We start from the raw sequence: 13,766 nt of genomic DNA, 5'->3' as shown, positions 1-13,766 counted from the left end.
TTTAAGTTTTCCAAAGAAAAACACAATTCAATATCCTAATGAACAAACTTCTAAACTGGGAGTCTATCTTTCAATTCATGTCAAAATTAAAGCTCAGATAAGATCAGCTATTTCAAATCAAGACTCAGAGATGAAGAAAAATTCACCAGAATAGGACATGCCCTCCAGGAAGAGCCAATAGTAGGTCTTTAGACAGGGCTCCTAATTAAGAAAATGTGAAGTAGGAAATGTATGGAGGTCTAGGTAAGGCAGGATATTAGCATGTCAAAGGTCTGCCACAGGTATCTGAAAACAAATTATGAGGCTTGAACCTGGAAGACTAGCAGGAGCAAGAGAGAAACAGAAGCAACTAGGCAATGAGGCTGAGGTTAACAAGAAAGGGATATGTATGCAATCAATAAAGCAACAAACAGTCCAGTTTCTAGAATGAAGTACACAGTCATACCAAGATACCAGGTAGAAAAGGTTTGAATGGCTATTGAAACATCAGATCATTAATCTAAACCATGCAAATTCTATTTGGCAAGGAATTAGTTCAATCCCATAGCTGGAACAGGTGTAACTTCATAGCCAGTAGCCTACAAGTATACATATTGGAAAAAAGGGAGTTAGATATATCTAAAATTTACCAGGAACCCTCTCACTTGTTAGAAATGATGGTGAGTTCAATAACAGCAAAAAAATTTGTCCTGAATTTAAGTAAAGGCAACTGGGTAGATAAAATGTTTAAAAATATCTTACCCTAAAAAAAAAAAAAAAAACAAAAAAACAAAAACAAAAAAAAAAAAACCTTACCCTAGTCTAAAATTACAACAGCTCCTTTTAAATGAAAAAGCTTGTGCTTCTAATTTCTGAGGACTACCACAATGATATGGTCTGAAGGAAATCTACTGAGGGTTAAGCTTTTGTACATGATGTCATTGTAGCTCTAATACTTTCAGGTATCCTCACAAGGGGTATGGTACTCATTTGAGCATAATGGAGAGAGAGACACGATCTTCCATAAACTAGAATGGGCTTTAACATGCAAAACTGGAGCCACACAATCTTTTTCCCATTATTTCCTACTGAGAGGCTAAGTAATCTATTAAAATGAGACAGAAAGTTTATCACTTACTAGATATGTGATTACTGAGAATTTATCTTTTAGAGACCCCATTTTATCAACTGTACAATGGGACTAATTGTATCTAACATGAAGGATGATTGTGAGGGTTAGAAGATACTTTGGCACGTAGGGAGTACTCAGATAATTACTATTGCTATTCCGGGGGGTTACTGCTATTACCCCACTGAGTTCATATACACCTAACCAGCAGCATCCAAGTATACCAATCCTTGCTGCTGAATAGGGGGATTCTAGTACAGAGTTTTAAAAGATCCCAAGTTCCTTCTAATAAACTTTGTTTAGGATAGGTTTGTTGGAGATATCAGAGAAAGTTGAGGGGCATTTTTAAAACCAGCTGGCACTCCATCTTCCCATAAGACAGTATCAACTCCCTAAAATGAACCACTCAAAACCCACTGAGGGAAAACGTAGATCCAGCAGGTTGTTGAGCACAGTGCCAGTCACAAGTCCAGAATGGTTCCTGACACCGCAGGCTGAAATTGAAGAAAATCATCTTGTGCCCATGGGATGCCTCTTTGCCTTAAGACTGCTCACATTGAACTCAACAAATCTACCAGTTGCAGAGCAATTATGCATGTAAAGTAGATGGAAAACACCTCAAAATGAACAGTGCTGACTCTGCAGGATACTGAAAGCCATCTTAGAATATAAATCAGTCTAAAACCAAACAGTTACTCCATGTGCTAATAACCAGAGTGACATGGAATTGATCCCTGATTTCCGTCTCAGGCTTTAGTCAGTGTACATAGGGAAAGTCAGGATATTTCACTCTTCCCGGTTCTGTTTCCTATGTTACGTGGAAAGGATTGTTCAGAAGGATAAAATTTGTGAGACCAGGTTTATCAAGGTAGTCAATAGATTTTTATAGAAGTCAATTAATTAATTTGTAATTTGGTTGATGATTTATTTAGCATAATCTTTAAGAAACTTTTCGATGTTACCTAAGGAAACTCAAAATAACTCAAAGTTAATTAAACACTGAGAATGGTGTTATTTTATACCTTCACACCATTAACCCCAATACAACAAAACACACACACACACACACACAAACCTTTCAGCTCCCACACAGGCACATCACATGTCTTTCAGCCGGCCCCAAATCATTTTTAATACTTGGCCAAGTGGCATTGCAAGCTTTCAACTGAGAAAAGTTAAGGGTTTCACGACTGACATAGAATATCTAAATTTTAGAACTTATCACCCATGTGGAAAATGAAATCTAAAAAGACATTTTCCTAAAAGAATCCGTAGCCAGGTGACTTTACATTTCTTTTATTCATCGCTAGGTTACTATTTCAACCCCTTCAGCTACCATTTCTAAATTTTCTCACTCTCTTCAGGTTGCCAGCTACTGTTCCAGATCTGTTGTGCTTCAAAAGGATCTAAACTTCTCTCATTACTAAAATCACTCAAAGTAATCTCTTCAACTTTCCTTTTCTTGACCTTGAAACATCTCCATAGCGATATTCTCAAAGAGACTGAAGCAATCCTTCCCCATTCAAAGGCTAACACTACTACCATACCCTATGATGCATCTAGATGATTCTACCCTCTTCTTTCTGGCCCTTTGCCATCAGCTTTCTCTCATAGACTAGATAACTGACAGAGTTATCTGCACCATGGTGTGGGTAAGGGTCAAATGTGGACAATTTGACTCCTAAAACTCGTCCTCATCTCTACCCCCAAATATATTCTTCCTCCCATATCCCTTTTCTCAGTTTGTGGCACCACCATATCCACCAGTTTCTCAGAAAAGAAGTTCAAAGTCTCCAAGTATCTCTGGGCTATGTGCTACTTACTGCATACCAGATATTTTTCCAAATAGTTTATATGTATTTGTTCGTTATTCCTTTCCATAATGCTATTTGGGTAGGTACTATTAAAATGTCAATTATATAGATAAGAAAGAATAAGGCACAGAAATTACAAAACTGTTCCAAGGTCAGCATAGGCCAAACATCTCTCATCTCCAGAAGCATGGCTTGTAATGGCTGCAAACACCTTGAGCATAACCCTGGGCTTGCTTCCCACTCAGACCGGCTATGAATTCCAGTCGGTTCTACCTCCATACATTTGTCTTTTCATCCCCCTCCCCACTGGTTTAGACCAGTATTTACTTTTAACCACCTTCTAACTCATTTCTCTGCCTCTAGTTTTTCTGTTTCTTTTCCTTCTGGTCCATTTCCAAAAGACACAGCTCTGATTATTTCCTTATGCATCTTGATAATATGCAAGAATGTCCCCTTTGCTTCTGAATTACATATACCTCTTCAGCCTGATATGCAGTGTTCCTAGATTATTACCTCTATATATCTTTTTGGGCTTATCTCCCAAACTTAAGGGTATTCACTTTTTTTTTTTTTTTTAATATTCACTTTTTCCATGAGTTTTAAAATCATATGCTCTATTTTCTCCTTGGCGCTGGCCCCATATCAACTGTGCAGAATATACTGTACTTCCAAACTGGGCAGAATACGTTGTACTCCTCTACTGTGCCTCTCCTAATCTAAAACCTAGTTGTAGGAGGAGATTTAAACTGCTTCAGACAGAATTCCAGGCAGCTATGCAGATGACTAATTTCCCTTTCCTTTGCCTCTAAGCACCCCAGATTCAGAACACTGCTGACCAAGGCAGAGTCCAGGCAGACCAGTAAGTATGTGTCTTGCCCTTGTTGCTATCAGCTCCTGAGGCCAGGCAGCAGAACTGAGAACCATTCTGATTTCCCCTGCCTTCTCTGATTTAGCACTTACAACCTCCAGGTTAACCCTCAATTCTCCTATTATCTCTTCTTAATCTCCCCAACCCCTAAGCCCTTCTCACATCTTCTGATATGAATCTCTTTGGACTACTAAGGTGTTGCTCAGATGGAGAGCAAACTTTCCCTTTGTCTTGCGCTGTGCAAACAGCTAGTGAGGAATTCTGGCTTGACTCTGTTTTCTCTTAGTTTCCACAAGTTCCCTTCTCTTCAACCCTCTTTCCTTTGCTCTCAGTGCACCACCCAGGAAGGTGGTCCAGGCCAACAGTACATTAGGGATTGATGATGCCAACTCTGCACGTAAACTTAAACATGAATGTCCCTTTACCCACCTCAGCTAGGTAAACCTGGTGATACTCTGTTTCTACTTCAAGGCCCATCTCATTCACCATCTTTCTGGAAAAACCCTCAATTCAGACCATTTAATAAATCCCAATTTTTTAAAGCATTTAACTGCGTCCCAGGCAGTACACTACATACTTTACATGCATGGTACCTTTAATCTTTACAGGGACATCATTGAGCCTACCGTTTTAGATATGGAAATTTAAGTCTAAGAAGTTAAGTGGTATGATCAGGATCATCCTGAGTTGGGGTCAAACTCAGGTCCATCTGACTTTAACCTCTGTAATTGACAGACTGTTCTGTTTTGTGTGGTTATTTGTATGCTATAGTTTTCTCACCCCTTCCTATATTACGGGACTCCATCAAAACAGTATCTTACCTTTGCCCGTCTTGTATCTCCCTGTAGCTGCCAGCAGAATGTCTCGAATATAGTAGGACCTCAGCAAATATTTATTGAACCAACTAATCGACACTAAGTCACTTGAGGCTTATCAGGAACAGGTCAGTTTCTACACTTATGGGTTTTCAGACTTCATTCTCTCCAAGTACATAAACAAAACAATGTGCATGCTCTCTATCTCTCTCTCTTTCTGTCTTTCAAAGACACCGGATTTGGAAGTTGGATGTATCTGACAGTTGAAATGAGATGCATCAAGACAGGACTGAAGCTCCTGCATTTTTATGTCACTGATACCCTTTGGCCAACTCAACTGGAACTCCATTTTTCTTTATTTTTGTAAATCTTTTTACTAGAGGGAATAGAGGATGAGGATAAAATACAGAATAAATAGTCCAAATTCCCTTGGCCTAATTTAGAATTTGTGAAAATCCAGGTGAAGAAAAAAAAACAGGATTATAGTTTCTCTTTTTCCCTCTCAGTAGAAGGGAAAAAATAAAGCAAAGAAAACCAATTTAACTGAGCAAATAAACAATACAGACCACAATGAGCGAGAACGTTTTTCTAGCCACTTAAGAGAACACGCTGAATTCAAGTACTTCGGGAAGATCTTTCCAAGTGCAAGTGGCTAGTTAAAATTTAAGAAGAGCCTTGGGTTCTGTGGCTGATACTCTGCTTTTCCAATTAGAAACTATTTTCACCTGCTCATTAAAGTAGGGCTTCTACACAGTTCTTGGATTCAGTTCCAGTCAATTAAATAAGTATTTATTGAGTGTCTATGTTGCGCCAGACGGGGGACACTGTGTTCAGTGTGTGGTTCAATTACCTATGTGCCCTGGACAAAAATAAAACTGTTTCTTCCGAAGATCCTGTAATTCAGAAGTTCACGCTAATCTAGACTGGATTTCATTTCAAGGACCCTAAATGGATGCCTTTTTTATGTTGAAGGTTTAAGGAGATGAGGTTAAGGAGCTTGAGCAAACCGGTGACAGAAACAAGAGAACTGTTGAGGTTTCTGACAGGGTAGAACAGCGCCCCCTTCTTCATTTGCCTTCTGGGCCTCTGCGGAAGTCTTAGCTTGTTAGCACATTGTTTGATTTTACACAAAGACACATTGCACCCCAGTGCAGCAGTAAACTAGACCTGAGAATCAATAAAAAACAATCCAAGTGTTAATGTGGCATCATGCCAAAATCCACTTATTTCATAATATATTAAATATTGAGCTTAAATTTACCAAGATCCCTGTGAGATGCTACCTCTTAAAACAAAAGAATTTAATAGGTAGAGCTGTCAGAGAAACCTTGAGAAAAAGAACCGTAAGTGTTCAGTTGCATGTGTATTTCATTGATTTAAAAGGAATACATTTTAGATAGGTCTTCGCTATGTGTATCCACATAAGCTGAGTCTGTGAGATTAAAATACAAATAAATGTCGCACTGGTTAGCCATTTTCCAGGATAATAGCTAATATCAGATAATTCACTGATTCAAAGCTCAGAATGCTGAAAGTCTGAACAAACAGAATAACTGTAGAATCACTATTGTTGTCATGTCTCTTCTGAACCATTGTGTGTAATTGCTATGGAAATGTGAAAACGCCTGTTTTTTGGGTTTTTTTCCTTTTTCTTTTCTTTTCTTTCTTCTCTTTCTTTTTTCTTTTCTTTTCTTTTTTTTTTTTTTTTTAACCTCTCAGCTAGCACATGATAACCCATTCAATCTTTTGCAAGTTTGGTGCAAATGATGCCAGTCAAAGCATCCAATGGGACTCTCAGACATTAGTGTATTAGCCATTATCTGTTACACTTCTGGACCCAAATAACAAATAATACGCCTGGAGGTGCTGCCGTTTGCGACTGCTAGCTTCCCTGCGTGGCATATGCCTAGAGAGTCTCAGATGGGAGGTGATGGCACACAACTGTGGTGGCGAGATGACTTAGCAGAACCCGTGATGATGTCCTAATGGCCTCCCGCTGGGGGGACAGGAGTAATTGTTTGTCAGGGGAGGGAACACATCTGTAAGAAGGCATCATCTGCACACCAAGCAGCCATGTGGAAAGGGGAAGTGAGAAACGGAGGGCTGGGGAGACAACAGTGGAGAAAATGCACAGGTTGAGAAGGGTACAGGGGCTGCAGCCGGGCAGGCATGGGGCCAGGGAGGAGCTGGTTGAGGGAGATTGAAGTTGTGTGCTTCGGAAAACAATGCAAACAATTACTTAAAAATGAAACGCCTGCTTGCTAAAGTTACCGGCTTCTTCCAGCAACCTTGAATCATAATGAAGATGTGAGACAGTGAAATGCTGGGGAAGAAATTCAGAGGAGCGAACAGGGAGAAAGCTCACATAATTGCACATGCTCTGAGTGTTTTCAGTGCCTGGGCATTCTTTTAACAGGAGTCCTTTCAATGTTATATTTTACATCCAATCGTTTCCTTTGTTCACTGCTTACCCTAGTGATCTAAAACGAACCACTCTTTTTAAAGCCAGACTTTTAAAATCAAGGCAAAGCTATTGAATTTACATGCATTAGAAACATCAATGTCATATCATACAATTGAAGGATACTCGTAGCCCTGTTTGTGGCTGCACTAAGCATCCTCCATTTGATCAGAAATAAGTGAGGGCAAGTAAGCTAATTAATGCTGCAAAATGCTAATTCCCTCCACCTTTTATCTTGGGTCTAAATTATGATTTTATCTAATTTCCGAGGAACTGAAATGCTCATGCCAGTGGAGTCTGTCATTATTAAAATATAAATCAATGCATAAAAGCATATTGGCCTATGGGAAAGACTGTAAAAAAATTTAATGCCCTCCACAAACAGCTGGGCTCCTGACCTAGCAGGTTTTTTTGTCTGTTTTCCTGACAACCTACCAGATTGTATCTATTTTAGTACTTCTAGCGCATCTGAAAGAGGTTTCAACAACATAGGTCTTCCAATATGTAATTATATACCAAAGTTATTATCTTTAAAATAAAATAAATATTTGGCAAATAAATTTTTCTCTCACCTCACCTCTACAAATACAGTCTGTTGTTAAATATTGGATTCAGCAGAACTGGCTGATGAGGTTTTTAGTGTAATGGTTTTGAATAGTGATAAGGGATTTTTACATGAACACGTAGGAGGAAACCCATGAAACTTGGAAGGTGCCATGCATGTGAAAGTCTGTGCAAAAATTGCCTCTTGTTTCTGTTACTTAGACGGCTTTTGACCGTCAGCAGCCATTTTCAGCGAGAGGTCTCAATAGTGACCGTGATGGTGCTGACGTGCAGGTGAATTCCACGAGGGGAACGAAACGTTGTAAGGTGAAGTGAAGGAGGAAAGACACCAATGCACATGCTGTTCAAGAAGGCATTCCTAGGGGCATCTGGGTGGCTCAGTTGGTGGGTGTCTCCCTTTGTCTTGGGTCATGACCCCAGGGTCCTGAGATGGAGGCCGACCTCAGGCTCCCTGCTAGGCAGGGAGTCTGCTTCTCCTTCTCCCTCTGCCTCTGCTTGTGCACACCCACTCTCTCTCTCTCAAATAAATTTTAAAAATCTTTTAAAAAAAAAAAAAAGGATTCTAAGATTTAGGGTGACCAATGGGGATTTTCTCGGGCTGTGGAGACTTTAATTCTAAACTGAGGGAGTTCTAGGCAAGTTGGTATAAGCAGGTCACCCTACTAACTGTAATTGTTGCTGGCTAGTCTAATACTCACAGGTTTCTTCACAGTATCACTAGTCTATGTATTTGTATCTATTGATCCCATTAGGACTCATTCCATATCCATGTCCTAAGTCTCAAGATAACTTCTACTGTTTTTTGTTTTTTGTTTTTCCTATGCTAAAACCATCAGGAAGAATTAATTCTTTTGTAATCCTTCATGGCTGTGTTGTTTTGAATGCAGTTGTGGTCTGGACACCCAAGGACAAAAGAGAGTTGTTCATGCCAGAGCAGATCATCCCAAGCAAGCTATGACCTTCAAAAACAGGTATGTCTGTGCTCACTCGTGGTATATATGTTATACTACACATAACTAAGTTATATTGGCTTTATCAGGAATAAGAATCTCAGGACAGATTATAATATATGTTTGAATTTGTAATAACATCATCAATAAAAACAATGCTCTCTTCCATCTATCACCATTTATCAACTTTTCCTTGATTACCATGGATTATAAAATAAAAACGACTCTACAAAAGTGTGATCTGAGTCTCCTGAAAAGGGTTTTGCAACACCCCCATTACGTTGCAGCATTATTTCTCTATGGTTAATTTTGGTACAGGTATTCACATTGAATAACTGACATGTTCAGTCACCATGGATGGCTAGGTTTAAATACAAGTCAACGTCTAAACCTGAAGGGTGAACTCCATCTGTTCAGACACAGCATCCACACAGTGTTGGAGGTCAAATGACTTCAGAATACACAATGGAGACGGCAATGTAAGTAAGGGCCGTGTAAGGACTTGAAGACTCCATGAGAATAGAAATAAAACCTAAAGTTCATTTTTGGCAGAAGCATATCTACGTGCATACTTTAAAAAAATAGCTTTCAACACACTTTGAAATATCATAAATAGGAAAACATGTAGCCCACTTTTTTACAAGTTCAAAGCATTCCACTAATTCTCTCAGAACTGGCAACAGATGCTTCCTTATAAGCTACATAGTCATCTCTACTTTTGGCTGCTCTTAATCTAGCTCAAGATCTTATCTTAGCCTTATATTAGTGGCCTGGATGGATCACTTGTGACAGATCCCCTGGCTCCAGCTCACATTAGCTGAGAACTTTATTGCCAGATTAATCTCACTAAAACACTGTTCTCATCACGTCCCTCCACAGACCAGTATTTTCAGTGAGTCTACATCACACATGGAAGAGAGTCCAGACTCCTCGTGCCCACAGTCCGTCTGGTCCCCAACTACTTGGCTTTCTTTTGTCCTTTTAAAGAATTTCCTTCCTTGTTAAAGTGTATTACCACATCACAGAAATTCTGGAAAATAAACATTTCTTCGATGAATTCTCATGGAGTTATCTCACTTCACTTAACAGTACATACATGGCCCTAAACTGGACCTTAGTTTCCGGGGGTGTATGCTTTTGTCTCTGCCTATTTTCAGTCATGATAGATAACTAAGAACATAGTAAGTACTCACGAACAAATGCTCATCTCTCTATCTCCCACTGACCCTATAATTCTTTTACAATTTGGCTGTACTTAGTGGATGTCAATTGTTTCAAAGTTTTATTTTTGTCGAATATGTTGAAGGAATGTAAATTCAGTATCTGTTGGGTAATTTTCTGCAAGTATAATCAGCCACCTCCCTGCTTAGCATAAAAAGTTTACCTCTTCCTATAACCCAGGACTTGACACAACAGATGAAGTAAAAAGTTTTAAAAAACTGTGAGAATTTCAATGCCTCTGAAGATTGGTTTATGTATATTCTCAGTTTATGAGTGATAATATGATCTAATTACAAATGGGAGGTATTTTGTGGTTTTGGGTTGTGGGAAATGGTTGAAAAGGAATACTTTTATCTTAGCTAACCACTAACCTTACCAAATGAGGAAAATAAAGTACAAATTAGAGACTTGACATGAAGTGTGAATAAAGGCCCCCTATATAGCTCAAAGAAAATGCACACGTTCTTTTCAATATCATGATCTAGTTTGTCCTCCCAGAAACTTGTTAGTAGCACAGGATTCTTAGCCCCATTAAAATAAGGAAACTGAGGCTAGGAGGCTTTACTCTGATGCCAAGGATCATAAAGTTTATACATCACAGAACCAGGAGAATAAAACTAAGTGTATATTAACAAATCAATGTACTAAACAAATGAGTATTTTACTTTTTAAAGAGTGTCACATGCAAGGAAGAATCTGGAGAGTAGTGTAGAGGATATATCACATGATCTCCATTCATCCATTAATCAGTTCAACACAGATTTATGGACTGTCGTGTGCCAGGCCCTGTGGTTGATACAGGAGATCTATCAATGAACACACTACACTCTTTGCCTTCAAGATGTCTACATTCTAGTGAAATAGAGAGAGACATTACTCGACCCATGAACCAATATTTTCCAAATGACCAATGCAGGTTGTTACAAAATAATGCATGGATAAAAGAGCCATTCAAAGGGCAAGATAAACCAATGAATAGACAGATGTGCATGTGTGTGTGTGTGTGTGTGTGTGCATAAAAAACAGTACAAGAGACTCCTTGACACGATCTCAGATTCCCCATTGCAACTAACCTTTAAGAAATGGCTACTTGTTCAGTTTTCGGAATATTAGAGGATGTCCACAATTATCTGAAAAGACTATTAAATTCTCCTTTTAACATCTCTTATTTTATTTAAATATTTCAACCATGGAAAACCTAGATATTATCTTTTAAGCCAGATATTAGAGAAATATGCAAAAATGTAAAAAAAAATTTTGAAAGGCCATGAAATTGGAATGTGGTCACTGTTCTGAAGCTGCAACACATGCCTTTGGGGCCACCTGCCCTTGTCTTAGGAAGTCCAGAAGACTTTTTCATTCTATTCCATAAATATTTACTGAGTTCTTACTATGGCCTTGGCACTTTGCTGACAGTAGGTATTAAATGGTGATAAATGAGTATAATTACTTTGTAACCCCTAGTGAATAGCTAACAAATAATGCAAATTCCAGAGTAGGTTTTCCGTCTCTCATGGCTGTTGATGTCTAAAGATGCGTTTTATCCTACACTCATCCTCCATCAGGCAGTTCTTCTAGTGTAGGCCAAAGCTATACGCTTGACATGAAAGCCAGAGAACAAGAGGTGATAACAGCTCTGATACAGCCTTACCTTCCAGGAGCCACCATCTCCAATGTTCCTCACCAACAGTTTGGCATGCTTTGTGAGATTGTAGCTGCTCACTTATTCTTCTGACCATTCTGTGCCATAACTGGATCAATGTCATGTTTTCAATGACTAATCCCAAGCAGAAGATTTCAAGCCCTGGCTTTAAAGGTTTCTAAAGGCAGCAAAAATGGAAGAGCAGACAGCCTGTCATTCAACTTAATAGGCGGCCCTACGCTTGGAACATTGGACCTCCCTCCCTCTTGGGAGCTTTCTCTCCTGCATTTGGTCTGAAGGCCACATGGCTTGGTAGCCAGAAACCTTGCCCAGAACTTCTAACCCATGCTGAAGGATTTGCTGCACACTTGCAAACCTGTTTATTTATACTTGCGAAGGAAATTGCCTGTTGCAGGCTAACCACAGGTACCATCCATAGGCACTTGCCAGTTTCCCAGGGAAGACCAGACATGCAGGAGCACCAGAAATGCTCTAGTTCCAATCCATATCATAGGTTTATGCTTCCTTGGCAGGTTCCACAACTCAGAGCTCATCCTCTGGGTGGGCTTTTAGCCAGGAATTTTCCCTTGCCTCCTGTAACCATGGGAAATTCATGTCCTGATCTGTCATCACCCTGGAGGTATCTACATTCTGATTGACCCACTGCATATTTTGGCTTCTGAGGGATCCAGGTGAGGCATTCAGTTAGTACTGCTAAGGTCAGCTCCCTGGGGTGACCCCCCGTGGTTCCTTGCATGTGAATATAGTATAGTCAAATCTCAATCTTACATAAGGGAAACATTACCATCTATTAATCATGTGTGCCCAAAACCCCAAAGTAATTGCAGGCCTGAGTTAGGCTTTGCAAGTGAGAGTAACTTTTAATTTAAAAGATTGGCTAATAATACCCATACAACTTGCACAAATCTCAAAGGCATTAGGCTGAGTAAAGAAAGTCATTTTCAAAAGGTTGCATACTGTTTGATTCCATTTTTATGCCATTCTCAAAAAGACAAAACTATAGAGATGGAGGGCGAAAAAAATCACTCTGAATTATTAGAGGATGGAGTGAGGAAAGGAATGATTCTAATTTGACAGGAGAGACTTGGGGGTGATGAAACTTTTCTGTATCCAGACTATGGTAGTGGTCACACAAATCTACACATGTGTTAAAATTTCATAGGGCCATACACTAAAAGAACTATAATGGCTTTCAACAAATGATTGCATGTAAAAATTGGTGAAATTTGAATAAGGTCTATAGTTTGGTTAATAATATAGTAATATTCTCCTCATTTTGATAATTCTATTATTGTCTAAGATGACATCATTGGGGGAAGCTAGATGAAGCATACAGAGAAAATTCTTTGTACTATTTTTGCAACTTCTATGAAAGCCTAAAATTCTTTTCCAAAATATTTTCTAAAAAGTAGAAATAATAAATACCTTAGCAAGAGCCTCGATTTCAGTGGATAGATATTTGTGGTCTTACTATTTTTTTTTTAAAATGAAGATCTGGTCAATACGACTTAATAAAAAGAAGTGACTTCTAAGGACATAGTTAACCTGTGGAATTGCAAAAGATAGTCTTCTATTTTAGCTTGCACTATTTTGGGTGTGGTCTTGGAGACAAAGCCATTATGACCTAGCTGATAGCAATATGTACCATTATCATTTCTGCCCAGCATTCGGGTTTTTCCATTATCCAGCTGCCTTGCTATGGCCGAGTGTCAGACATAATGATTCCATTGTCTACCAGACACCCACCCTTTAAAGTCAACCATGTGAAAACATCACCAATTATTATTACTCTGCCACACCATCTTTCGTTCCTGCTTCCTACCACCACAATTTGACTTTTCTATTGCTTTTCCCTACCTCAGTTGGTAGGGAACAGACATGAGACAGAATCCTGTGAGGCATCCTCAATGACTCTTTATTACCAACCTCCAATCTGAACTAAATGCCTCTGATTATATCTCTTAGATACTTACTGAATCTCTGCCTTCATCCACATTGTCACTTCTTCAAGGTACTTGCTCAACTGTTCTGTTTTAATAGCCTGTGACTAGGATCTGTAATTCCAATGATGTAACACTCAAATGTATCAGGGTGGTCTTTGAATATACAGATTTGATTCCAGTGTTCAGAGCCCTACTGCCTATTAAAAGCCAGCCTGTGTAGAAGGCTTGTATAGAAAACCGCCCCTCTCCTACCTTTGTAGCCTAATATTTCATCACCTCCCTTTTGAAATGTATGCTTCAAAAACACTCAACACTCAACTACTTAGCGTAACCTAAAGGAAACTTGTAGTTCTCTTTCA

Source organism: Mustela nigripes, chromosome 2 (genome assembly GCF_022355385.1).
Source record: "Mustela nigripes isolate SB6536 chromosome 2, MUSNIG.SB6536, whole genome shotgun sequence".
NCBI classification, from domain to species: Eukaryota; Metazoa; Chordata; class Mammalia; order Carnivora; family Mustelidae; genus Mustela; species Mustela nigripes.
This window is presented reverse-complemented; position numbering follows the sequence as displayed.